Source organism: Siniperca chuatsi, linkage group LG24, assembly GCF_020085105.1.
Source record: "Siniperca chuatsi isolate FFG_IHB_CAS linkage group LG24, ASM2008510v1, whole genome shotgun sequence".
NCBI lineage: Eukaryota > Metazoa > Chordata > Actinopteri > Centrarchiformes > Sinipercidae > Siniperca > Siniperca chuatsi.
In genome coordinates, this window is record NC_058065.1 from 7368520 (window position 1) to 7393188 (window position 24669).

General features: G+C 44.0%; 19 non-coding genes across 19 annotated transcripts; 3 read left to right on the plus strand and 16 right to left on the minus strand.

The window, feature by feature from the left end:
* Positions 1–4509: 4509 nt before the first annotated feature.
* Positions 4510–4582, minus strand: trnam-cau. The gene has a single exon. It is a non-coding gene; the product is annotated as a tRNA-Met (tRNA).
* Positions 4583–5233: 651 nt separating this feature from the next.
* trnag-gcc lies at positions 5234–5304 on the plus strand. Its single transcript has one exon. It is a non-coding gene; the product is annotated as a tRNA-Gly (tRNA).
* Positions 5305–7022: 1718 nt separating this feature from the next.
* Positions 7023–7095, minus strand: trnam-cau. The gene has a single exon. It is a non-coding gene; the product is annotated as a tRNA-Met (tRNA).
* Positions 7096–7347: 252 nt separating this feature from the next.
* trnag-gcc lies at positions 7348–7418 on the minus strand. Its single transcript has one exon. It is a non-coding gene; the product is annotated as a tRNA-Gly (tRNA).
* A 1308-nt stretch (positions 7419–8726) lies between these two features.
* trnam-cau lies at positions 8727–8801 on the minus strand. The gene has a single exon. It is a non-coding gene; the product is annotated as a tRNA-Met (tRNA).
* Positions 8802–10186: 1385 nt separating this feature from the next.
* Positions 10187–10259, minus strand: trnam-cau. Its single transcript has one exon. It is a non-coding gene; the product is annotated as a tRNA-Met (tRNA).
* A 253-nt stretch (positions 10260–10512) lies between these two features.
* Positions 10513–10583, minus strand: trnag-gcc. Its single transcript has one exon. It is a non-coding gene; the product is annotated as a tRNA-Gly (tRNA).
* Positions 10584–11883: 1300 nt separating this feature from the next.
* On the minus strand, positions 11884–11961 carry trnam-cau. Its single transcript has one exon. It is a non-coding gene; the product is annotated as a tRNA-Met (tRNA).
* Positions 11962–13344: 1383 nt separating this feature from the next.
* Positions 13345–13417, minus strand: trnam-cau. Its single transcript has one exon. It is a non-coding gene; the product is annotated as a tRNA-Met (tRNA).
* An 819-nt stretch (positions 13418–14236) lies between these two features.
* Positions 14237–14307, plus strand: trnag-gcc. The gene has a single exon. It is a non-coding gene; the product is annotated as a tRNA-Gly (tRNA).
* A 249-nt stretch (positions 14308–14556) lies between these two features.
* On the plus strand, positions 14557–14629 carry trnam-cau. Its single transcript has one exon. It is a non-coding gene; the product is annotated as a tRNA-Met (tRNA).
* A 2112-nt stretch (positions 14630–16741) lies between these two features.
* trnam-cau lies at positions 16742–16815 on the minus strand. The gene has a single exon. It is a non-coding gene; the product is annotated as a tRNA-Met (tRNA).
* A 1384-nt stretch (positions 16816–18199) lies between these two features.
* On the minus strand, positions 18200–18272 carry trnam-cau. Its single transcript has one exon. It is a non-coding gene; the product is annotated as a tRNA-Met (tRNA).
* Positions 18273–19652: 1380 nt separating this feature from the next.
* Positions 19653–19730, minus strand: trnam-cau. Its single transcript has one exon. It is a non-coding gene; the product is annotated as a tRNA-Met (tRNA).
* A 251-nt stretch (positions 19731–19981) lies between these two features.
* On the minus strand, positions 19982–20052 carry trnag-gcc. Its single transcript has one exon. It is a non-coding gene; the product is annotated as a tRNA-Gly (tRNA).
* A 1299-nt stretch (positions 20053–21351) lies between these two features.
* Positions 21352–21424, minus strand: trnam-cau. The gene has a single exon. It is a non-coding gene; the product is annotated as a tRNA-Met (tRNA).
* Positions 21425–22801: 1377 nt separating this feature from the next.
* Positions 22802–22875, minus strand: trnam-cau. The gene has a single exon. It is a non-coding gene; the product is annotated as a tRNA-Met (tRNA).
* A 1386-nt stretch (positions 22876–24261) lies between these two features.
* Positions 24262–24338, minus strand: trnam-cau. The gene has a single exon. It is a non-coding gene; the product is annotated as a tRNA-Met (tRNA).
* A 249-nt stretch (positions 24339–24587) lies between these two features.
* Positions 24588–24656, minus strand: trnag-gcc. Its single transcript has one exon. It is a non-coding gene; the product is annotated as a tRNA-Gly (tRNA).
* Between the last annotated feature and the right edge of the window lie 13 nt (positions 24657–24669).

The window sequence follows — 24669 nt, forward strand, 5'->3', positions numbered from 1 at the left end:
GAATGTACAAAATTACCAGTATTCAAGTATGTCAGGTTTCTCTAAAGATTGATTTATTCAGATATTAATCGTTTTTCCTCAACTGAACACATTATTATGACAATTCTCCTATTAGAAAATTGAACGTTTTACAAAGTATTTAACTCTTGAACCAAATGTCCAAGGTCAGAATATCCGTTTTACAATATTTACTAAGCAAGTGAAGGCAGCATTGGATTCTGCGTTGTGTATTTATTTTCTTGGACCCCACTGCTATAAGCGAACTGTATAAACTAAACAGGATTGATTGATGTCTTTGAAGCTACTCTAAGCGTAGGCACTTTCCTTGTTTATTTGCTCATTATTGGTTAATATATAACACATCAACCCATTATCTAATATTTGCCCCAATAGACATGAATTCTAAACTTAAGTAAGACTGATTTCCCTCAGATAAGTTTCAGCCTCTATTTTCTGTATCCAAATAATCTTTTGACGGAGGGGATAACAAGCCAATCATTGCTGACAACATGTCATGCAAATCAAGTACTGACGCAAAGATAAAGTTGAACCATATCCTCATATAGGACCAGCTTGTTCTGCCTGTTGTTAAAATTCAGCCAGAGGCTAAAGGCTCTAGACAAATTACTATACAAATCCCCCAATACAGATTTTACACATTAACAACCACTCAGATTTTGATCTACCTGAATGTTTTTGTGCCTGCCTTCTGGCGACAGATTCTCATATTTAAACATAGAACGGCAGAACAGCAGGTATGACTGACATGCTGCTGGAGTGACGGGGAAGGAAAATCAGTTGAGACACGCCTGTCAGAGCACTTCCAACATGTCAGCATCACAGCTATTCATAAACACATCACATGCACCTGTAGGGGAGGGCGGGCTATGGGAAAGTTCCACTCTGAAGTCTGATTCCAAAGGTTGCGTAATGTTGAAACTGCAGAAAGTAAACAATGCAAGCCATGCTTTCTGTAAACGTTCAACCTGAATGTCAAAATTGTTCCTGGACAGCCTAAGCTTCTACTGATAAGGAGTTTAGACAGTGTTTTCCCGGGATCGACACAGAAGAGTTACGTCAACCTCTACTTACAGTACATTTAAAATAAATTAAAATGTATAAAAAGCTCATAATCACAAGACATTTTTCTCTTGTTCAATGGTGATTTAATTCTAGATGTAAAAAATAACCTATTTAATATTAACAGCAAAAATATAAATGTTCTTTTTCAGGGTTTCAGGATGTTTCTCAAATGCTGATTACTTCTTGAGTGCTGTTTGAGAAGTTAAACATGCTGAAGATTTAGGGAAAAATATATACTGTAGATTAGAAAAAAACATTCAGTAATAAGCATGAAATCCACATGAAATTGAAAGAATCTATTCGTTACAAAATGAAATACAATAAAAACAACCCCTCAGGTCCAGTGTAATTTCCTGTGTCCTGTGTGATGCCTGGTGCAGCCTGTCAGGTTCGTAGAAGTAGTTTGGCGACATTTCATGGCAAATGTCTGGAGCCAGAAACTGTCCATGCTGAAAAAAAATAAAACAGATCTAGTTAGGAATTCATTTTTACACTCTTAATCTCTTAAAGGTAATGTTTAAAGTTCATATGACCACCTGACTGTTGTATTAAGAAAGAATTGAAAAAATGTGAACCTAGCCTTTAAACCTGCAATAACTGATTCTTCTGAACACTTAGGAGCAGTGGAAACAAGTTGTGAACACAACACTGACATAATCATCACCTTTTAAGTTGATATGGTGAACTTGTTAGCAAGCAGTTGCTTATTTACACGTCCAGAAGTTATGGAGCAACATTATCATTTATTTGGAGTCATGTTTCTGGCCACCTGATGAATGGATGAAAGTCCAATATTTAATCTCTTTTTAGCTCCTTTTTAAATTCTTAAATATTAGGCTCTTTAGCTGCTAAATGCTCCACTATGTTCACCAGCTCGTCTCTAACTGTGTCTGTCTGCTGTTTGGTGCTGAGCAGGTAGTGCACAGTAGGTTTTTACAGCTTCTTTGCTGAAAACAGCTGCCTGCTGTGGCCGAAAACAACGCTATGAGAGCGGTGAGAATGAACCAAAACAGTAAAGTTGTGGGCCGGACACATAAACAGTGAGCTGAAACTCACTATAAAGCTCCATAAAGCTGCAGAGTCAGGTGATAATTCTCTGTAGGTTCATCACTATGAGTGACACCTTTGACATTGTCACATTGTTTTCACATTGTCATTTGCTACATTGTTATGATCTAAATATCGATTATAGTCCTTTTAAGTGATAGAGAAGACATATTTTTCTATTTACTGGTCAGTTGTATTGAAAATTAAATTTTCATTTTTCTCTCTCAATAATGTAAACTGTATAAGATGATTTCAAAATGACGCCTTTACATCTGGAAATAACATTCAAAATAATCTTTGTTAATATTAGAATTTGTATAATGTATTTCAGATATCGTGTTGCATTCTTTTCCAGATGTCACTTGGGCTTTCTGTTCTCTGTGGCCACTGAAAACCTCTCTGCCTACACTTCGTTTCCATATCCTAGGGCCACGCAGTTGTACACCCATCCAGGATGTTCCCGTCTTCAGGCCACAGTGTTAGAGACTTTAGGGAACTTTAGGGTAATCTAACACCAGTTTATTGTCTTTGTGTATGTGGATGGCTGTAACAAAGGAGAAAAATCTTTAAATGTTTGCCCTTCACAGAAAATAGTGCAGACATTTTTTCCTGGGATGAAATTTATTAATGTAGACACACCTGATCGTCTTGTTCATATCTCAATTGTGACATTATTTACATTTTCTCTTAGCAACGTCTAAAACTTGAACATCAGCAGAAGCCTTATTATGGAAACAGAGATATGATATTTCAGACCCACATTAAAGATGTGATTTGTCAAAGAGAAGAAACACTTCCCAATTCTTAAAGTTATACTCCACCTGACATGTATTTTGAGTCTCAGCACCTGTAGGCTTAAAAGATGGCTCTGAAGAGTTTGTTGTTTCCTTTTTCCCCCAAAACTGGCAGCTGTGTTAGGCTTGATTTTATGTTGCTTACAATGGATTACATTGGCCACAAGTTTTCATATTGAAATTAATTATCAAAATGTCCATTAAAACTTCTCAAACTACTCCTTCAGCAAAGTTGATTTCTCTCTACATCTGTATGCTTAGGAAGTTGCAAACACTGATTGTTTTGTATTGCAGATCATTTCAGGCAAAACTGTACATCTATTTAAACACATGCCCCTTGTGACGCACTGCCTACTGCACCAACAAGGCCAACAATTTAAATAAAATGGATCGTCCTTCATGTTCCTATGCTTCTGTATATGTGGCTCCCTTAGCTCAGACAAACTGGTAGGTCTCAAAAAAGCTCTCTGAGAGTTTCAGAGAAAAGCAACTAGAACTTGTACATTTTAAGTTTTTTGAGACAAACTGGATCATGATAAGGGTCAGTTAGCAAGGAAATGCAACCAATGCAAAACTGACTGTGTCCTGGGGCTTCCAGGATGGAAACACCCTGCCAGTACAAAACGTGTGTAAAGATCAAACTAACGCCCTTTAGTTTATGAGACAGATGTGCTGCCTACTGCGCCAACCATCCCCACAACACAGCCAAAATGTATGTTTTTTCACGTGCAAACACTCCTGCGCTGGCATGTATCACTACTTGGCCATTCTTCCGTCAACAACATAGTGCCCTTGCCTCTCCGAGCCAAGGGCACTATGTTCGTGCTTCTGGTGTGGTGTCTGACTTGGAAAAATGTCTCACCAACACCAGCATCCTCTGACGTGTGTCTCCTGGTTGTTACTGCAAGGCATCTCTTAATGAGGGTAATGGTGTGACACTGATGGTGTGTATTTAGCTGTAATCATGACTGTAACTAAGACACTACGTTTACTGCTTGTATATCTTATTCCTTGGCAAAATTGGGTGCATTGAACAAAACACATATTCCGTGTGAGGCTCAACCTCACGACCATCAAATTATCAGACTGATGCGTTACCTTCTGCACCAACGAGGTACAGAACATACACAAAATGGATAGTTCTATATGGACATGCCCTTCTGCTGCTAGGGTGTTTCAACATTACCCTTCCTTTAACATCGGTCCATCTAGAGATTTATCTCTTCTTCCCTCTGGTGGTTTGTGAGTTGAGTGTCACAAAAATTCCAGCATTTTCTAGAGCTTCTGTCCATGGAAGTGAACATCCGCAAGGGTCTGCGTGACATACAAATCGCCATCTGCCCATGAAAAAACATTACATACACACATACATATGCTAGATGTGAGCATAAAGTCTGCTGTGTAAAGGAAACCCACTCACACAGAAAAATTAAAAAGGACACACATTCCAGTGGAACTCCCTTACAAGAACTCTGCACTTAACACAAACCACTCAACCCCATAACATCTCAGCTGCGACACCCTAAAGACCTGTGTATCTGACTGTATGTGATTCCAGGCGAAACCAAACATGTAACAAAACAAGTGCCCCGTGTGAGGCTCGAACTCACGACCTTCAGATTATGAGACTGACGCGCTGCCTACTGCGCCAACGAGGCCCAGAATGCAGCAAAAAATGGATGGTTTTTCAAGCTCATACACTTCTGGGCTTGTATGTTTCATTATGTGACCTCTGTCCCCTTTCCCATCGCTCCGTCTATATAGTGCACTTAGCTCACAGAGGCAGAAAGAAAAAATTAGTAAGTTAATACCAATTTCTAGGACCAACATTTTAAATATCATTCTAAGTGACTGAAAAAATATGAGTAAAAAAACAATTACCTTAAAATTGCTTTTCTTTGTTCCAGAAACCGTTACAGTGCTACGAGGGTGTATCCAAGCGCAGACCACTGACACAGGAGTAAGGTGAGTTAATGAAGATTTATTGTAGTAGTAGAGGGAAGTGGAGGTGGAGAGGCGAGGCGAGGATAAATTGGCTGGCAGGAACAGAGGGCAAAGTGGCAATGGTGGATGACAATGCCAGGCCAGACCGGATGGACTGGTGAGTGAGTGGCGTGGGCAGGCTGAGAAATGGTTAAACACCCCACCGGCATAAGCGCTTGTGTGTGTGTGTGTGTGTGTGTGTGTGTGTGTGTGTGTGTGTGTGTGTGTGTGTGTGTGTGTGTGTGTGTGTGTGTGTGTGAGAACAATCATGTTTTCATATGTTTGTGGGTCTCGTCCATGACGCAGTAGGAAAACTGGTCATGTGAGCATTGGTGGTTCAGTGGTAGAATTCTCGCCTGCCACGCGGGAGGCCCGGGTTCGATTCCCGGCCAATGCAACATACTTTTCTAGAGTGTTAAGCGGTGTAGTCCGGTGGGACCGGCAACTCAGAACTTTAAGCTATTCTATGTTACATAAGCATTGCCCTCAGGAAGGAGTCTACCTGAGTATCTGTTGATTACTCTGCCTAGTTTCACCAAAAAGTGACCTGATTGTTTCCATGATGGCCCAGTAATCAGTAATCAGGCCTATTGTTTTCTTTCTGCATCTACCTCATCACTGTTAAGTACCTGATTAGCATATGATTGGTGTGACCAAGGTGCTAATACAATGTGGTAAACGTTGGGCAGATTGAATCTCAGAGTGCCATTTCTGTTCAAAGAGGGGTTTTCTTTTTTCACAGAAAATGGCTTCTTTGACACCACTTTCAAACCAAATCTTCCCTCTATTTTCTGGAGTATTGCTATAGTTTTGTTTGTAGTTAGTGCAATGTTTGTGTACTAAAACCCACAAACACAATATAATGACCATAATGTCTTAGACACAGTAATGACAAGTACACAGGCTACCAGAATGAGAACACCCTGCCAACACAGTTGTGTACCTGACTACAGATAATTGCAGGCACACATATAACAATACAAATGCCCCGTGTGAGGCTCGAACTCACGACCTTCAGATTATGAGACTGACGCGGTGCTGTATATCACTGCTGCATTAGTGTGTCTAAGACAGTACAGTAATTATGTTGTGTTTATGCCAACTGTCAATCCATGGGCTCCCAGGATGAGAACACAGTTGTGAGAACACAGTTGTGTACCTGACTGCAGATAACTGAATACACTGCACTGGTCAGGAATCGAACCCAACGATGCTCACATGACGATGTCACCTACCATTTTGCGAACGAGGACCACAGACATACGAAAACATGCGCTTTTGCCGGAGGTGTGTTAAACCATTTCACTCCGTTCATTCTGTAAAAAAAATCTAAACGTACACCTTCCTTCCTATGACACATGCACTTATTCTGCTGAAGTGTTTGACCATTTCCCCTCCCTTTCCCACTATTGGGTCTTCAAAGTGCACAATCCTCCTTCGTGTGTCTGACAAAGCCATTTCCACTGCAAGCCCAATAAAACAATGTAAATACAGTGACTGCACTGATAAGTCTCATATTTAGTAATGATACGCGGAAGAAACTTTACACCGCGCTTGTATCACAAAGCAGATAAAATAATGTAAACCCAGTTACTGTGGGGAATATAGTTAAAGCGTGATACGGCCTGATCGTACGATACATCTGTCTAGTGTGGCGGTGGTACTATCAACGAGAGAAATCAGATGCTGGACTGTAAATCAAAACCGATGTTGTAGGTTTCTACAAACTACATCCCTAGTAATCTACCTGAAATGTGTCCTTGCACATATTTGATTGGCTACCACAATGCATTGCTGGATGATGTCGTGCTGTGGTCCGGCAACAGTCAGGTTCAACTTTTTACTGTATGACCCTGAGATTTTTGCCAAAGCTCTCTTGTTTGGCACACCTGCTGCATCACAGGACTAGCCTCATTTAAATGTATGAGAGGCTACTGTGATACCACATGATGACCGCAAGAACTGTGATTCGCTTTTCCATTGCTCCATCTACATAGTGCCCACAGCTCAAAAAACCCAACCGTGAGTCGGCAGGCTACCAGGGTGAAAACACCCTGCCAACACAGTTGTGTACCTGACTACAGATAATTGCAGGCACACATATAACAATACAAATGCCCCGTGTGAGGCTCGAACTCACGACCTTCAGATTATGAGACTGACGCGCTGCCTACTGCGCCAACGAGGCCCAAAAGCGCGTCCAAACTTGATGTGTAAAATCCAGACGTTCTTTCATTTAACATGAACAGAAAGGACTGGGTGTCCTTCACATAAAAATGCGTCTTATGTCTGCAAAACAAATGCAGATTTAAGATGTATTACTGGTGCATTACTGTGTTTAAGACAGTATGGTCATTAGATTGTGTTTATGTAGGCGTTGCACTAACTACAAAAAAAAACAAAAAAACAAAACAGATTACAATACTCCGGAAAAGTATGTTGCATTGGCCGGGAATCGAACCCGGGCCTCCCGCGTGGCAGGCGAGAATTCTACCACTGAACCACCAATGCTCACATGACCAGTTTTCCTACCACGTCATCGACAACACCCACCAACATATGAAACCGTGGTTGTTCACACAGACACACGCGCGCGTGCGCTCTTTTGGGGTTTTAACCATTTCTCCCCGTTCCTTCTCTAAAAAAATCAAAACGTACATCGTAGTTTTCATGGCAGGACTCCTGTTAACCTCTTGCGTCTACCACGAATCCAGCTTAAAGCACATGCACTTATTCTGCTGTTAATAGTTACCTTAACACAGCTATATTTACGAGAGTGGGAGAAATCTCACGCTACTGTGGATGTCCAGCGTGATGATGGAGACACTGGGAAACAAGTTTATTTGCTGCGTCGCATGCAGTTTTAAATGAGGAAATGCGCAACTTTCTTTAAGGGCACAACGGCCAGTTTATAACAGGGCATGTCGCGTGTGTAGTTCATTCTTTTAATGGGGCATTACGGCCACACTACAGGGGGATCCACGGCACTGGCTGTTTGGACGTGGTATAGTTCCTGCCTTGCACATTTCCTCAGAGCTCAGAGGGTGACGGGGGCGGCGCTGTAGAATTTTGTTTGGTGGACTTGAAGCACTGAACCACCAATGCTCACATGACCAGTTTTCCTACCACGTCATGGACGACACCCACCAACATATGAAACCGTGGTTGTTCACACACACACACAGACAGACAGACACACGCGCGAACACCCTTCCAACACAGTTGTGTACCTGACTGCAGATAACTGAATACACTGCACTGCCCAGGAATCAAACCCTGCACGATGCTCACATGACTATGTCACCTAACCATTTTGCATGGCCTGATCGTAATGCGATACATCTGTCTAGTGTGGCGGTGGTACTATCAACGAGAGAAATCAGATGCTGGACTGTAAATCAAAACCGATGTTGTAGGTTTCTACAAACTACATCCCTAGTAATCTACCTGAAATGTGTCCTTGCACATATTTGATTGGCTACCACAATGCATTGCTGGATGATGTCGTGCTGTGGTCCGGCAACAGTCAGGTTCAACTTTTTTTACTGTATGACCCTGAGAATTTTTTGCCAAAGCTCTCTTGTTTGGCACACCTGCTGCATCACAGGACTAGCCTCATTTAAATGTATGAGAGGCTACTGTGATACCACATGATGACCGCAAGAACTGTGATTCGCTTTTCCATTGCTCCATCTACATAGTGCCCACAGCTCAAAAAACCCAACCGTGAGTCGGCAGGCTACCAGGGTGAAAACACCCTGCCAACACAGTTGTGTACCTGACTACAGATAATTGCAGGCACACATATAACAATACAAATGCCCCGTGTGAGGCTCGAACTCACGACCTTCAGATTATGAGACTGACGCGCGCTGCCTACTGCGCCAACGAGGCCCAAAACGCATTCAAACTTGATGTGTAAAATCCAGACGTTCTTTCATTTAACATGAACAGAAAGGACTGGGTGTCCTTCACATAAAAAAGCGTCTTAGAAAAGTAAGCTGCATTGGCCGGGAATCGAACCCGGGCCTCCCGGATAGTCCCTGCCTTGCACATTTCCTCAGAGCTCAGAGGGTGACGGGGGCGGCGCTGTAGAATTTGGTTTGGTGGGCTTGAAGCAGCCAGGTGTGCCTTCCAGCTGTCTTTGATCAAGCTTTGCAGAAATATGCATCTTATGCCTGCAGAAAATGCAGATATAAGATATATCACTGGTGCATTAGTGTGTCTAAGACAGTACAGTAATTATGTTGTGTTTATGCCAACTGTCAATCCATGGGCTCCCAGGATGAGAACACAGTTGTGAGAACACAGTTGTGTACCTGACTGCAGATAACTGAATACACTGCACTGGTCAGGAATCGAACCCAACGATGCTCACATGACGATGTCACCTACCATTTTGCGAACGAGGACCACAGACATACGAAAACATGCGCTTTTGCGGAGGTGTGTTAAACCATTTCACTCCGTTCATTCTGTAAAAAAATCTAAACGTACACCTTCCTTCCTATGACACATGCACTTATTCTGCTGAAGTGTTTGACCATTTCCCCTCCCTTTCCCACTATTGGGTCTTCAAAGTGCACAATCCTCCTTCGTGTGTCTGACAAAGCCATTTCCACTGCAAGCCCAATAAAACAATGTAAATACAGTGACTGCACTGATAAGTCTCATATTTAGTAATGATACGTGGAAGAAACTTTACACCGCGCTTGTATCACAAAGCAGATAAAATAATGTAAACCCAGTTACTGTGGGGAATATAGTTAAAGCGTGATACGGCCTGATCGTGGTACGATACATCTGTCTAGTGTGGCGGTGGTACTATCAACGAGAGAAATCAGATGCTGGACTGTAAATCAAAACCGATGTTGTAGGTTTCTACAAACTACATCCCTAGTAATCTACCTGAAATGTGTCCTTGCACATATTTGATTGGCTACCACAATGCATTGCTGGATGATGTCGTGCTGTGGTCCGGCAACTGTCAGGTTCAACTTTTTTACTGTATGACCCTGAGATTTTTTGCCAAAGCTCTCTTGTTTGGCACACCTGCTGCATCACAGGACTAGCCTCATTTAAATGTATGAGAGGCTACTGTGATACCACATGATGACCGCAAGAACTGTGATTCGCTTTTCCATTGCTCCATCTACATAGTGCCCACAGCTCAAAAAAACCCAACCGTGAGTCCGCAGGCTACCAGGGTGAAAACACCCTGCCAACACAGTTGTGTACCTGACTACAGATAATTGCAGGCACACATATAACAATACAAATGCCCCGTGTGAGGCTCGAACTCACGACCTTCAGATTATGAGACTGACGCGCTGCCTACTGCGCCAACGAGGCCCAAAACGCGTCCAAACTTGATGTGTAAAATCCAGACGTTCTTTCATTTAACATGAACAGAAAGGACTGGGTGTCCTTCACATAAAAATGCGTCTTATGTCTGCAAAACAAATGCAGATTTAAGATGTATTACTGGTGCATTACTGTGTTTAAGACAGTATGGTCATTAGATTGTGTTTATGTAGGCGTTGCACTAACTACAAAAAAAAAACAAAAAAAACAAAACAGATTACAATACTCCGGAAAAGTATGTTGCATTGGCCGGGAATCGAACCCGGGCCTCCCGCGTGGCAGGCGAGAATTCTACCACTGAACCACCAATGCTCACATGACCAGTTTTCCTACCACGTCATCGACAACACCCACCAACATATGAAACCGTGGTTGTTCACACAGACACACGCGCGCGTGCGCTCTTTTGGGGTTTTAACCATTTCTCCCCGTTCCTTCTCTAAAAAAATCAAAACGTACATCGTAGTTTTCATGGCAGGACTCCTGTTAACCTCTTGCGTCTACCACGAATCCAGCTTAAAGCACATGCACTTATTCTGCTGTTAATAGTTACCTTAACACAGCTATATTTACGAGAGTGGGAGAAATCTCACGCTACTGTGGATGTCCAGCGTGATGATGGAGACACTGGGAAACAAGTTTATTTGCTGCGTCGCATGCAGTTTTAAATGAGGAAATGCGCAACTTTCTTTAAGGGCACTGTGGCCAGTTTATAACAGGGCATGTCGCGTGTGTAGTTCATTCTTTTAATGGGGCATTACGGCCACACTACAGGGGGATCCACGGCACTGGCTGTTTGGACGTGGTATAGTTCCTGCCTTGCACATTTCCTCAGAGCTCAGAGGGTGACGGGGGCGGCGCTGTAGAATTTTGTTTGGTGGACTTGAAGCACTGAACCACCAATGCTCACATGACCAGTTTTCCTACCACGTCATGGACGACACCCACCAACATATGAAACCGTGGTTGTTCACACACACACACAGACAGACAGACACACGCGCGAACACCCTTCCAACACAGTTGTGTACCTGACTGCAGATAACTGAATACACTGCACTGCCCAGGAATCAAACCCTCACGATGCTCACATGACTATGTCACCTAACCATTTTGCATGGCCTGATCGTCGTATACGATACATCTGTCTAGTGTGGCGGTGGTACTATCAACGAGAGAAATCAGATGCTGGACTGTAAATCAAAACCGATGTTGTAGGTTTCTACAAACTACATCCCTAGTAATCTACCTGAAATGTGTCCTTGCACATATTTGATTGGCTACCACAATGCATTGCTGGATGATGTCGTGCTGTGGTCGGCAACAGTCAGGTTCAACTTTTTTACTGTATGACCCTGAGATTTTTGCCAAAGCTCTCTTGTTTGGCACACCTGCTGCATCACAGGACTAGCCTCATTTAAATGTATGAGAGGCTACTGTGATACCACATGATGACCGCAAGAACTGTGATTCGCTTTTCCATTGCTCCATCTACATAGTGCCCACAGCTCAAAAAAACCCAACCGTGAGTCGGCAGGCTACCAGGGTGAAAACACCCTGCCAACACAGTTGTGTACCTGACTACAGATAATTGCAGGCACACATATAACAATACAAATGCCCGTGTGAGGCTCGAACTCACGACCTTCAGATTATGAGACTGACGCGCTGCCTACTGCGCCAACGAGGCCCAAAACGCATTCAAACTTGATGTGTAAAATCCAGACGTTCTTTCATTTAACATGAACAGAAAGGACTGGGTGTCCTTCACATAAAAAGCGTCTTAGAAAAGTAAGCTGCATTGGCCGGGAATCGAACCCGGGCCTCCCGGATAGTCCCTGCCTTGCACATTTCCTCAGAGCTCAGAGGGTGACGGGGGCGGCGCTGTAGAATTTGGTTTGGTGGGCTTGAAGCAGCCAGGTGTGCCTTCCAGCTGTCTTTGATCAAGCTTTGCAGAAATATGCATCTTATGCCTGCAGAAAATGCAGATATAAGATATATCACTGGTGCATTAGTGTGTCTAAGACAGTACAGTAATTATGTTGTGTTTATGCCAACTGTCAATCCATGGGCTCCCAGGATGAGAACACAGTTGTGAGAACACAGTTGTGTACCTGACTGCAGATAACTGAATACACTGCACTGGTCAGGAATCGAACCCAACGATGCTCACATGACGATGTCACCTACCATTTTGCGACGAGGACCACAGACATACGAAAACATGCGCTTTTGCCGGAGGTGTGTTAAACCATTTCACTCCGTTCATTCTGTAAAAAAAATCTAAACGTACACCTTCCTTCCTATGACACATGCACTTATTCTGCTGAAGTGTTTGACCATTTCCCCTCCCTTTCCCACTATTGGGTCTTCAAAGTGCACAATCCTCCTTCGTGTGTCTGACAAAGCCATTTCCACTGCAAGCCCAATAAAACAATGTAAATACAGTGACTGCACTGATAAGTCTCATATTTAGTAATGATACGCGGAAGAAACTTTACACCGCGCTTGTATCACAAAGCAGATAAAATAATGTAAACCCAGTTACTGTGGGGAATATAGTTAAAGCGTGATACGGCCTGATCGTGTACGATACATCTGTCTAGTGTGGCGGTGGTACTATCAACGAGAGAAATCAGATGCTGGACTGTAAATCAAAACCGATGTTGTAGGTTTCTACAAACTACATCCCTAGTAATCTACCTGAAATGTGTCCTTGCACATATTTGATTGGCTACCACAATGCATTGCTGGATGATGTCGTGCTGTGGTCCGGCAACAGTCAGGTTCAACTTTTTTACTGTATGACCCTGAGATTTTTTGCCAAAGCTCTCTTGTTTGGCACACCTGCTGCATCACAGGACTAGCCTCATTTAAATGTATGAGAGGCTACTGTGATACCACATGATGACCGCAAGAACTGTGATTCGCTTTTCCATTGCTCCATCTACATAGTGCCCACAGCTCAAAAAACCCAACCGTGAGTCCGCAGGCTACCAGGGTGAAAACACCCTGCCAACACAGTTGTGTACCTGACTACAGATAATTGCAGGCACACATATAACAATACAAATGCCCCGTGTGAGGCTCGAACTCACGACCTTCAGATTATGAGACTGACGCGCTGCCTACTGCGCCAACGAGGCCCAAAACGCGTCCAAACTTGATGTGTAAAATCCAGACGTTCTTTCATTTAACATGAACAGAAAGGACTGGGTGTCCTTCACATAAAAATGCGTCTTATGTCTGCAAAACAAATGCAGATTTAAGATGTATTACTGGTGTCTGTCTGTCTGTGTGTGTGTGTGTGAACAACCACGGTTTCATATGTTGGTGGGTGTCGTCCATGGCGTGGTAGGAAAACTGGTCATGTGAGCATTGGTGGTTCAGTGCTTCAAGTCCACCAAACAAAATTCTACAGCGCCGCCCCCGTCACCCTCTGAGCTCTGAGGAAATGTGCAAGGCAGGAACTATACCACGTCCAAACAGCCAGTGCCGTGGATCCCCCTGTAGTGTGGCCGTAATGCCCCATTAAAAGAATGAACTACACACGCGACATGCCCTGTTATAAACTGGCGTTGTGCCCTTAAAGAAAGTTGCGCATTTCCTCATTTAAAACTGCATGCGACGCAGCAAATAAACTCGTTTCCCAGTGTCTCCATCATCACGCTGGACATCCACAGTAGCGTGAGATTTCTCCCACTCTCGTAAATATAGCTGTGTTAAGGTAACTATTAACAGCAGAATAAGTGCATGTGCTTTAAGCTGGATTAAGTGGTAGGCGCAAGAGGTTAACAGGAGTCCTGCCATGAAAACTACGATGTACGTTTTGATTTTTTTAGAGAAGGAACGGGAGAAATGGTTAAAACCCCAAAGAGCGCGCGCGCGTGTGTCTGTGTGAACAACCACGGTTTCATATGTTGGTGGGTGTTGTCGATGACGTGGTAGGAAAACTGGTCATGTGAGCATTGGTGGTTCAGTGGTAGAATTCTCGCCTGCCACGCGGGAGGCCCGGGTTCGATTCCCGGCCAATGCAACATACTTTTCCGGAGTATTGTAATCTGTTTTGTTTTTTTGTTTTTTTGTAGTTAGTGCAACGCCTACATAAACACAATCTAATGACCATACTGTCTTAAACACAGTAATGCACCAGTAATACATCTTAAATCTGCATTTGTTTTGCAGACATAAGACGCATTTTTATGTGAAGGACACCCAGTCCTTTCTGTTCATGTTAAATGAAAGAACGTCTGGATTTTACACATCAAGTTTGGACGCGTTTTGGGCCTCGTTGGCGCAGTAGGCAGCGCGTCAGTCTCATAATCTGAAGGTCGTGAGTTCGAGCCTCACACGGGGCATTTGTATTGTTATATGTGTGCCTGCAATTATCTGTAGTCAGGTACACAACTGTGTTGGCAGGGTGTTTTCACCCTGGTAGCCTGCCGACTCACGGTTGGGTTTTTTGAGCTGTGGGCACTATGTAGATGGAGCAATGGAAAAGCGAATCACAGTTCTTGCGGTCATCATGTGGTATCACAGTAGCCTCTCATACATTTAAATGAGGCTAGTCCTGTGATGCAGCAGGTGTGCCAAACAAGAGAGCTTTGGCAAAAATCTCAGGGTCATACAGTAAAAAGTTGAACCTGACTGTTTGCGGACCACAGCACGACATCATCCAGCAATGCATTGTGGTAGCCAATCAAATATGTGCAAGGACACATTTCAGGTAGATTACTAGGGATGTAGTTTGTAGAAACCTACAACATCGGTTTTGATTTACAGTCCAGCATCTGATTTCTCTCGTTGATAGTACCACCGCCACACTAGACAGATGTATCGCATACACGATCAGGCCGTATCACGCTTTAACTATATTCCCCACAGTAACTGGGTTTACATTATTTTATCTGCTTTGTGATACAAGCAGCGGTGTAAAGTTTCTTCCGCGTATCATTACTAAATATGAGACTTATCAGTGCAGTCACTGTATTTACATTGTTTTATTGGGCTTGCAGTGGAAATGGCTTTGTCAGACACACGAAGGAGGATTGTGCACTTTGAAGACCCAATAGTGGGAAGGGAGGGGAAATGGTCAAACACTTCAGCAGAATAAGTGCATGTGTCATAGGAAGGAAGGTGTACGTTTAGATTTTTTTTTACAGAATGAACGGAGTGAAATGGTTTAACACACCTCGGCAAAAGCGCATGTTTTCGTATGTCTGTGGTCCTCGTTCGCAAAATGGTAGGTGACATCGTCATGTGAGCATCGTTGGGTTCGATTTCTGACCAGTGCAGTGTATTCAGTTATCTGCAGTCAGGTACACAACTGTGTTCTCACAACTGTGTTCTCATCCTGGGAGCCCATGGATTGACAGTTGGCATAAACACAACATAATTACTGTACTGTCTTAGACACACTAATGCACCAGTGATATATCTTATATCTGCATTTTCTGCAGGCATAAGATGCATATTTCTGCAAAGCTTGATCAAAGACAGCTGGAAGGCACACCTGGCTGCTTCAAGCCCACCAAACCAAATTCTACAGCGCGCCCCGTCACCCTCTTAGCTCTGAGGAAATGTGCAAGGCAGGGACTATCCGGGAGGCCCGGGTTCGATTCCCGGCCAATGCAGCTTACTTTTCTAAGACGCTTTTTTTATGTGAAGGACACCCAGTCCTTTCTGTTCATGTTAAATGAAAGAACGTCTGGATTTTACACATCAAGTTTGAATGCGTTTTGGGCCTCGTTGGCGCAGTAGGCAGCGCGTCAGTCTCATAATCTGAAGGTCGTGGACGACACCCACCAACATATGAAACCGTGGTTGTTCACACACACACAGACAGACAGACACACGCGCGAACACCCTTCCAACACAGTTGTGTACCTGACTGCAGATAACTGAATACACTGCACTGCCCAGGAATCAAACCCTACGATGCTCACATGACTATGTCACCTAACCATTTTGCATGGCCTGATCGTGTACGATACATCTGTCTAGTGTGGCGGTGGTACTATCAACGAGAGAAATCAGATGCTGGACTGTAAATCAAAACCGATGTTGTAGGTTTCTACAAACTACATCCCTAGTAATCTACCTGAAATGTGTCCTTGCACATATTTGATTGGCTACCACAATGCATTGCTGGATGATGTCGTGCTGTGGTCCGGCAACAGTCAGGTTCAACTTTTTTTACTGTATGACCCTGAGATTTTTGCCAAAGCTCTCTTGTTTGGCACACCTGCTGCATCACAGGACTAGCCTCATTTAAATGTATGAGAGGCTACTGTGATACCACATGATGACCGCAAGAACTGTGATTCGCTTTTCCATTGCTCCATCTACATAGTGCCCACAGCTCAAAAAACCCAACCGTGAGTCGGCAGGCTACCAGGGTGAAAACACCCTGCCAACACAGTTGTGTACCTGACTACAGATAATTGCAGGCACACATATAACAATACAAATGCCCCGTGTGAGGCTCGAACTCACGACCTTCAGATATATGAGACTGACGCGCTGCCTACTGCGCCAACGAGGCCCAAAACGCATTCAAACTTGATGTGTAAAATCCAGACGTTCTTTCATTTAACATGAACAGAAAGGACTGGGTGTCCTTCACATAAAAAAGCGTCTTAGAAAAGTAAGCTGCATTGGCGGGAATCGAACCCGGGCCTCCCGGATAGTCCCTGCCTTGCACATTTCCTCAGAGCTAAGAGGGTGACGGGGGCGGCGCTGTAGAATTTGGTTTGGTGGGCTTGAAGCAGCCAGGTGTGCCTTCCAGCTGTCTTTGATCAAGCTTTGCAGAAATATGCATCTTATGCCTGCAGAAAATGCAGATATAAGATATATCACTGGTGCATTAGTGTGTCTAAGACAGTACAGTAATTATGTTGTGTTTATGCCAACTGTCAATCCATGGGCTCCCAGGATGAGAACACAGTTGTGAGAACACAGTTGTGTACCTGACTGCAGATAACTGAATACACTGCACTGGTCAGGAATCGAACCCAACGATGCTCACATGACGATGTCACCTACCATTTTGCGAACGAGGACCACAGACATACGAAAACATGCGCTTTGCCGGAGGTGTGTTAAACCATTTCACTCCGTTCATTCTGTAAAAAAATCTAAACGTACACCTTCCTTCCTATGACACATGCACTTATTCTGCTGAAGTGTTTGACCATTTCCCCTCCCTTTCCCACTATTGGGTCTTCAAAGTGCACAATCCTCCTTCGTGTGTCTGACAAAGCCATTTCCACTGCAAGCCCAATAAAACAATGTAAATACAGTGACTGCACTGATAAGTCTCATATTTAGTAATGATACGCCGGAAGAAACTTTACACCGCGCTTGTATCACAAAGCAGATAAAATAATGTAAACCCAGTTACTGTGGGGAATATAGTTAAAGCGTGATACGGCCTGATCGTATGCGATACATCTGTCTAGTGTGGCGGTGGTACTATCAACGAGAGAAATCAGATGCTGGACTGTAAATCAAAACCGATGTTGTAGGTTTCTACAAACTACATCCCTAGTAATCTACCTGAAATGTGTCCTTGCACATATTTGATTGGCTACCACAATGCATTGCTGGATGATGTCGTGCTGTGGTCCGGCAACAGTCAGGTTCAACTTTTTTTACTGTATGACCCTGAGATTTTTTGCCAAAGCTCTCTTGTTTGGCACACCTGCTGCATCACAGGACTAGCCTCATTTAAATGTATGAGAGGCTACTGTGATACCACATGATGACCGCAAGAACTGTGATTCGCTTTTCCATTGCTCCATCTACATAGTGCCCACAGCTCAAAAAACCCAACCGTGAGTCCGCAGGCTACCAGGGTGAAAACACCCTGCCAACACAGTTGTGTACCTGACTACAGATAATTGCAGGCACACATATAACAATACAAATGCCCCGTGTGAGGCTCGAACTCACGACCTTCAGATTATGAGACTGACGCGCTGCCTACTGCGCCAACGAGGCCCAAAACGCGTTCAAACTTGATGTGTAAAATCCAGACGTTCTTTCATTTAACATGAACAGAAAGGACTGGGTGTCCTTCACATAAAAAAGCGTCTTAGAAAAGTAAGCTGCATTGGCCGGGAATCGAACCCGGGCCTCCCGGATAGTCCCTGCCTTGCACATTTCCTCAGAGCTCAGAGGGTGACGGGGGCGGCGCTGTAGAATTTGGTTTGGTGGGCTTGAAGCAGCCAGGTGTGCCTTCCAGCTGTCTTTGATCAAGCTTTGCAGAAATATGCATCTTATGCCTGCAGAAAATGCAGATATAAGATATATCACTGGTGCATTAGTGTGTCTAAGACAGTACAGTAATTATGTTGTGTTTATGCCAACTGTCAATCCATGGGCTCCCAGGATGAGAACACAGTTGTGAGAACACAGTTGTGTACCTGACTGCAGATAACTGAATACACTGCACTGGTCAGGAATCGAACCCAACGATGCTCACATGACGATGTCACCTACCATTTTGCGCGAACGAGGACCACAGACATACGAAAACATGCGCTTTTGCCGGAGGTGTGTTAAACCATTTCACTCCGTTCATTCTGTAAAAAAAATCTAAACGTACACCTTCCTTCCTATGACACATGCACTTATTCTGCTGAAGTGTTTGACCATTTCCCCTCCCTTTCCCACTATTGGGTCTTCAAAGTGCACAATCCTCCTTCGTGTGTCTGACAAAGCCATTTCCACTGCAAGCCCAATAAAACAATGTAAATACAGTGACTGCACTGATAAGTCTCATATTTAGTAATGATACGCGGAAGAAACTTTACACCGCGCTTGTATCACAAAGCAGATAAAATAATGTAAACCCAGTTACTGTGGGGAATATAGTTAAAGCGTGATACGGCCTGATCGTGTACGATACATCTGTCTAGTGTGGCGGTGGTACTATCAACGAGAGAAATCAGATGCTGGACTGTAAATCAAAACCGATGTTGTAGGTTTCTACAAACTACATCCCTAGTAATCTACCTGAAATGTGTCCTTGCACATATTTGATTGGCTACCACAATGCATTGCTGGATGATGTCGTGCTGTGGTCCGGCAACAGTCAGGTTCAACTTTTTACTGTATGACCCTGAGATTTTTTGCCAAAGCTCTCTTGTTTGGCACACCTGCTGCATCACAGGACTAGCCTCATTTAAATGTATGAGAGGCTACTGTGATACCACATGATGACCGCAAGAACTGTGATTCGCTTTTCCATTGCTCCATCTACATAGTGCCCACAGCTCAAAAAACCCAACCGTGAGTCGGCAGGCTACCAGGGTGAAAACACCCTGCCAACACAGTTGTGTACCTGACTACAGATAATTGCAGGCACACATATAACAATACAAATGCCCGTGTGAGGCTCGAACTCACGACCTTCAGATTATGAGACTGACGCGCTGCCTACTGCGCCAACGAGGCCCAAAACGCGTCCAAACTTGATGTGTAAAATCCAGACGTTCTTTCATTTAACATGAACAGAAAGGACTGGGTGTCCTTCACATAAAAATGCGTCTTATGTCTGCAAAACAAATGCAGATTTAAGATGTATTACTGGTGCATTACTGTGTTTAAGACAGTATGGTCATTAGATTGTGTTTATGTAGGCGTTGCACTAACTACAAAACAAAAACAAAAAAAAAAACAGATTACAATACTCCGGAAAAGTATGTTGCATTGGCCGGGAATCGAACCCGGGCCTCCCGCGTGGCAGGCGAGAATTCTACCACTGAACCACCAATGCTCACATGACCAGTTTTCCTACCACGTCATCGACAACACCCACCAACATATGAAACCGTGGTTGTTCACACAGACACGCGCGCGTGCGCTCTTTTGGGGTTTTAACCATTTCTCCCGTTCCTTCTCTAAAAATCAAAAGCGTACATCGTAGTTTTCATGGCAGGACTCCTGTTAACCTCTTGCGTCTACCACGAATCCAGCTTAAAGCACATGCACTTATTCTGCTGTTAATAGTTACCTTAACACAGCTATATTTACGAGAGTGGGAGAAATCTCACGCTACTGTGGATGTCCAGCGTGATGATGGAGACACTGGGAAACAAGTTTATTTGCTGCGTCGCATGCAGTTTTAAATGAGGAAATGCGCAACTTTCTTTAAGGGCACAACGGCCAGTTTATAACAGGGCATGTCGCGTGTGTAGTTCATTCTTTTAATGGGGCATTACGGCCACACTACAGGGGGATCCACGGCACTGGCTGTTTGGACGTGGTATAGTTCCTGCCTTGCACATTTCCTCAGAGCTCAGAGGGTGACGGGGGCGGCGCTGTAGAATTTTGTTTGGTGGACTTGAAGCACTGAACCACCAATGCTCACATGACCAGTTTTCCTACCACGTCATGGACGACACCCACCAACATATGAAACCGTGGTTGTTCACACACACACACAGACAGACAGACACACGCGCGAACACCCTTCCAACACAGTTGTGTACCTGACTGCAGATAACTGAATACACTGCACTGCCCAGGAATCAAACCCTACGATGCTCACATGACTATGTCACCTAACCATTTTGCATGGCCTGATCGTGTACGATACATCTGTCTAGTGTGGCGGTGGTACTATCAACGAGAGAAATCAGATGTTGGACTGTAAATCAAAACCGATGTTGTAGGTTTCTACAAACTACATCCCTAGTAATCTACCTGAAATGTGTCCTTGCACATATTTGATTGGCTACCACAATGCATTGCTGGATGATGTCGTGCTGTGGTCCGGCAACAGTCAGGTTCAACTTTTTTACTGTATGACCCTGAGATTTTTTGCCAAAGCTCTCTTGTTTGGCACACCTGCTGCATCACAGGACTAGCCTCATTTAAATGTATGAGAGGCTACTGTGATACCACATGATGACCGCAAGAACTGTGATTCGCTTTTCCATTGCTCCATCTACATAGTGCCCACAGCTCAAAAAACCCAACCGTGAGTCGGCAGGCTACCAGGGTGAAAACACCCTGCCAACACAGTTGTGTACCTGACTACAGATAATTGCAGGCACACATATAACAATACAAATGCCCCGTGTGAGGCTCGAACTCACGACCTTCAGATTATGAGACTGACGCGCTGCCTACTGCGCCAACGAGGCCCAAAACGCGTTCAAACTTGATGTGTAAAATCCAGACGTTCTTTCATTTAACATGAACAGAAAGGACTGGGTGTCCTTCACATAAAAAAGCGTCTTAGAAAAGTAAGCTGCATTGGCGGGAATCGAACCGGGCCTCCCGGATAGTCCCTGCCTTGCACATTTCCTCAGAGCTCAGAGGGTGGGGGCGGCGCTGTAGAATTTGGTTTGGTGGGCTTGAAGCAGCCAGGTGTGCCTTCCAGCTGTCTTTGATCAAGCTTTGCAGAAATATGCATCTTATGCCTGCAGAAAATGCAGATATAAGATATATCACTGGTGCATTAGTGTGTCTAAGACAGTACAGTAATTATGTTGTGTTTATGCCAACTGTCAATCCATGGGCTCCCAGGATGAGAACACAGTTGTGAGAACACAGTTGTGTACCTGACTGCAGATAACTGAATACACTGCACTGGTCAGGAATCGAACCCAACGATGCTCACATGACGATGTCACCTACCATTTTGCGAACGAGGACCACAGACATACGAAAACATGCGCTTTTGCCGGAGGTGTGTTAAACCATTTCACTCCGTTCATTCTGTAAAAAAAATCTAAACGTACACCTTCCTTCCTATGACACATGCACTTATTCTGCTGAAGTGTTTGACCATTTCCCCCCCCTTTCCCACTATTGGGTCTTCAAAGTGCACAATCCTCCTTCGTGTGTCTGACAAAGCCATTTCCACTGCAAGCCCAATAAAACAATGTAAATACAGTGACTGCACTGATAAGTCTCATATTTAGTAATGATACGCGGAAGAAACTTTACACCGCGCTTGTATCACAAAGCAGATAAAATAATGTAAACCCAGTTACTGTGGGGAATATAGTTAAAGCGTGATACGGCCTGATCGTGTACGATACATCTGTCTAGTGTGGCGGTGGTACTATCAACGAGAGAAATCAGATGCTGGACTGTAAATCAAAACCGATGTTGTAGGTTTCTACAAACTACATCCCTAGTAATCTACCTGAAATGTGTCCTTGCACATATTTGATTGGCTACCACAATGCATTGCTGGATGATGTCGTGCTGTGGTCGGCAACAGTCAGGTTCAACTTTTTACTGTATGACCCTGAGATTTTTGCCAAAGCTCTCTTGTTTGGCACACCTGCTGCATCACAGGACTAGCCTCATTTAAATGTATGAGAGGCTACTGTGATACCACATGATGACCGCAAGAACTGTGATTCGCTTTTCCATTGCTCCATCTACATAGTGCCCACAGCTCAAAAAACCCAACCGTGAGTCGGCAGGCTACCAGGGTGAAAACACCCTGCCAACACAGTTGTGTACCTGACTACAGATAATTGCAGGCACACATATAACAATACAAATGCCCCCGTGTGAGGCTCGAACTCACGACCTTCAGATTATGAGACTGACGCGCTGCCTACTGCGCCAACGAGGCCCAAAGCGCGTCCAAACTTGATGTGTAAAATCCAGACGTTCTTTCATTTAACATGAACAGAAAGGACTGGGTGTCCTTCACATAAAAAGCGTCTTAGAAAAGTAAGCTGCATTGGCCGGGAATCGAACCCGGGCCTCCCGGATAGTCCCTGCCTTGCACATTTCCTCAGAGCTCAGAGGGTGACGGGGGCGGCGCTGTAGAATTTGGTTTGGTGGGCTTGAAGCAGCCAGGTGTGCCTTCCAGCTGTCTTTGATCAAGCTTTGCAGAAATATGCATCTTATGCCTGCAGAAAATGCAGATATAAGATATATCACTGGTGCATTAGTGTGTCTAAGACAGTACAGTAATTATGTTGTGTTTATGCCAACTGTCAATCCATGGGCTCCCAGGATGAGAACACAGTTGTGAGAACACAGTTGTGTACCTGACTGCAGATAACTGAATACACTGCACTGGTCAGGAATCGAACCCAACGATGCTCACATGACGATGTCACCTACCATTTTGCGAACGAGGACCACAGACATACGAAAACATGCGCTTTTGCCGGAGGTGTGTTAAACCATTTCACTCCGTTCATTCTGTAAAAAAAATCTAAACGTACACCTTCCTTCCTATGACACATGCACTTATTCTGCTGAAGTGTTTGACCATTTCCCCTCCCTTTCCCACTATTGGGTCTTCAAAGTGCACAATCCTCCTTCGTGTGTCTGACAAAGCCATTTCCACTGCAAGCCCAATAAAACAATGTAAATACAGTGACTGCACTGATAAGTCTCATATTTAGTAATGATACGCGGAAGAAACTTTACACCGCGCTTGTATCACAAAGCAGATAAAATAATGTAAACCCAGTTACTGTGGGGAATATAGTTAAAGCGTGATACGGCCTGATCGTGTGTACGATACATCTGTCTAGTGTGGCGGTGGTACTATCAACGAGAGAAATCAGATGCTGGACTGTAAATCAAAACCGATGTTGTAGGTTTCTACAAACTACATCCCTAGTAATCTACCTGAAATGTGTCCTTGCACATATTTGATTGGCTACCACAATGCATTGCTGGATGATGTCGTGCTGTGGTCCGGCAACAGTCAGGTTCAACTTTTTTACTGTATGACCCTGAGATTTTTTGCCAAAGCTCTCTTGTTTGGCACACCTGCTGCATCACAGGACTAGCCTCATTTAAATGTATGAGAGGCTACTGTGATACCACATGATGACCGCAAGAAGTGTGATTCGCTTTTCCATTGCTCCATCTACATAGTGCCCACAGCTCAAAAAACCCAACCGTGAGTCGGCAGGCTACCAGGGTGAAAACACCCTGCCAACACAGTTGTGTACCTGACTACAGATAATTGCAGGCACACATATAACAATACAAATGCCCCGTGTGAGGCTCGAACTCACGACCTTCAGATTATGAGACTGACGCGCTGCCTGCCTACTGCGCCAACGAGGCCCAAAACGCGTCCAAACTTGATGTGTAAAATCCAGACGTTCTTTCATTTAACATGAACAGAAAGGACTGGGTGTCCTTCACATAAAAATGCGTCTTATGTCTGCAAAACAAATGCAGATTTAAGATGTATTACTGGTGCATTACTGTGTTTAAGACAGTATGGTCATTAGATTGTGTTTATGTAGGCGTTGCACTAACTACAAAAAAAAAAAAAAACAAAACAGATTACAATACTCCGGAAAAGTATGTTGCATTGGCGGGAATCGAACCGGGCCTCCCGCGTGGCAGGCGAGAATTCTACCACTGAACCACCAATGCTCACATGACCAGT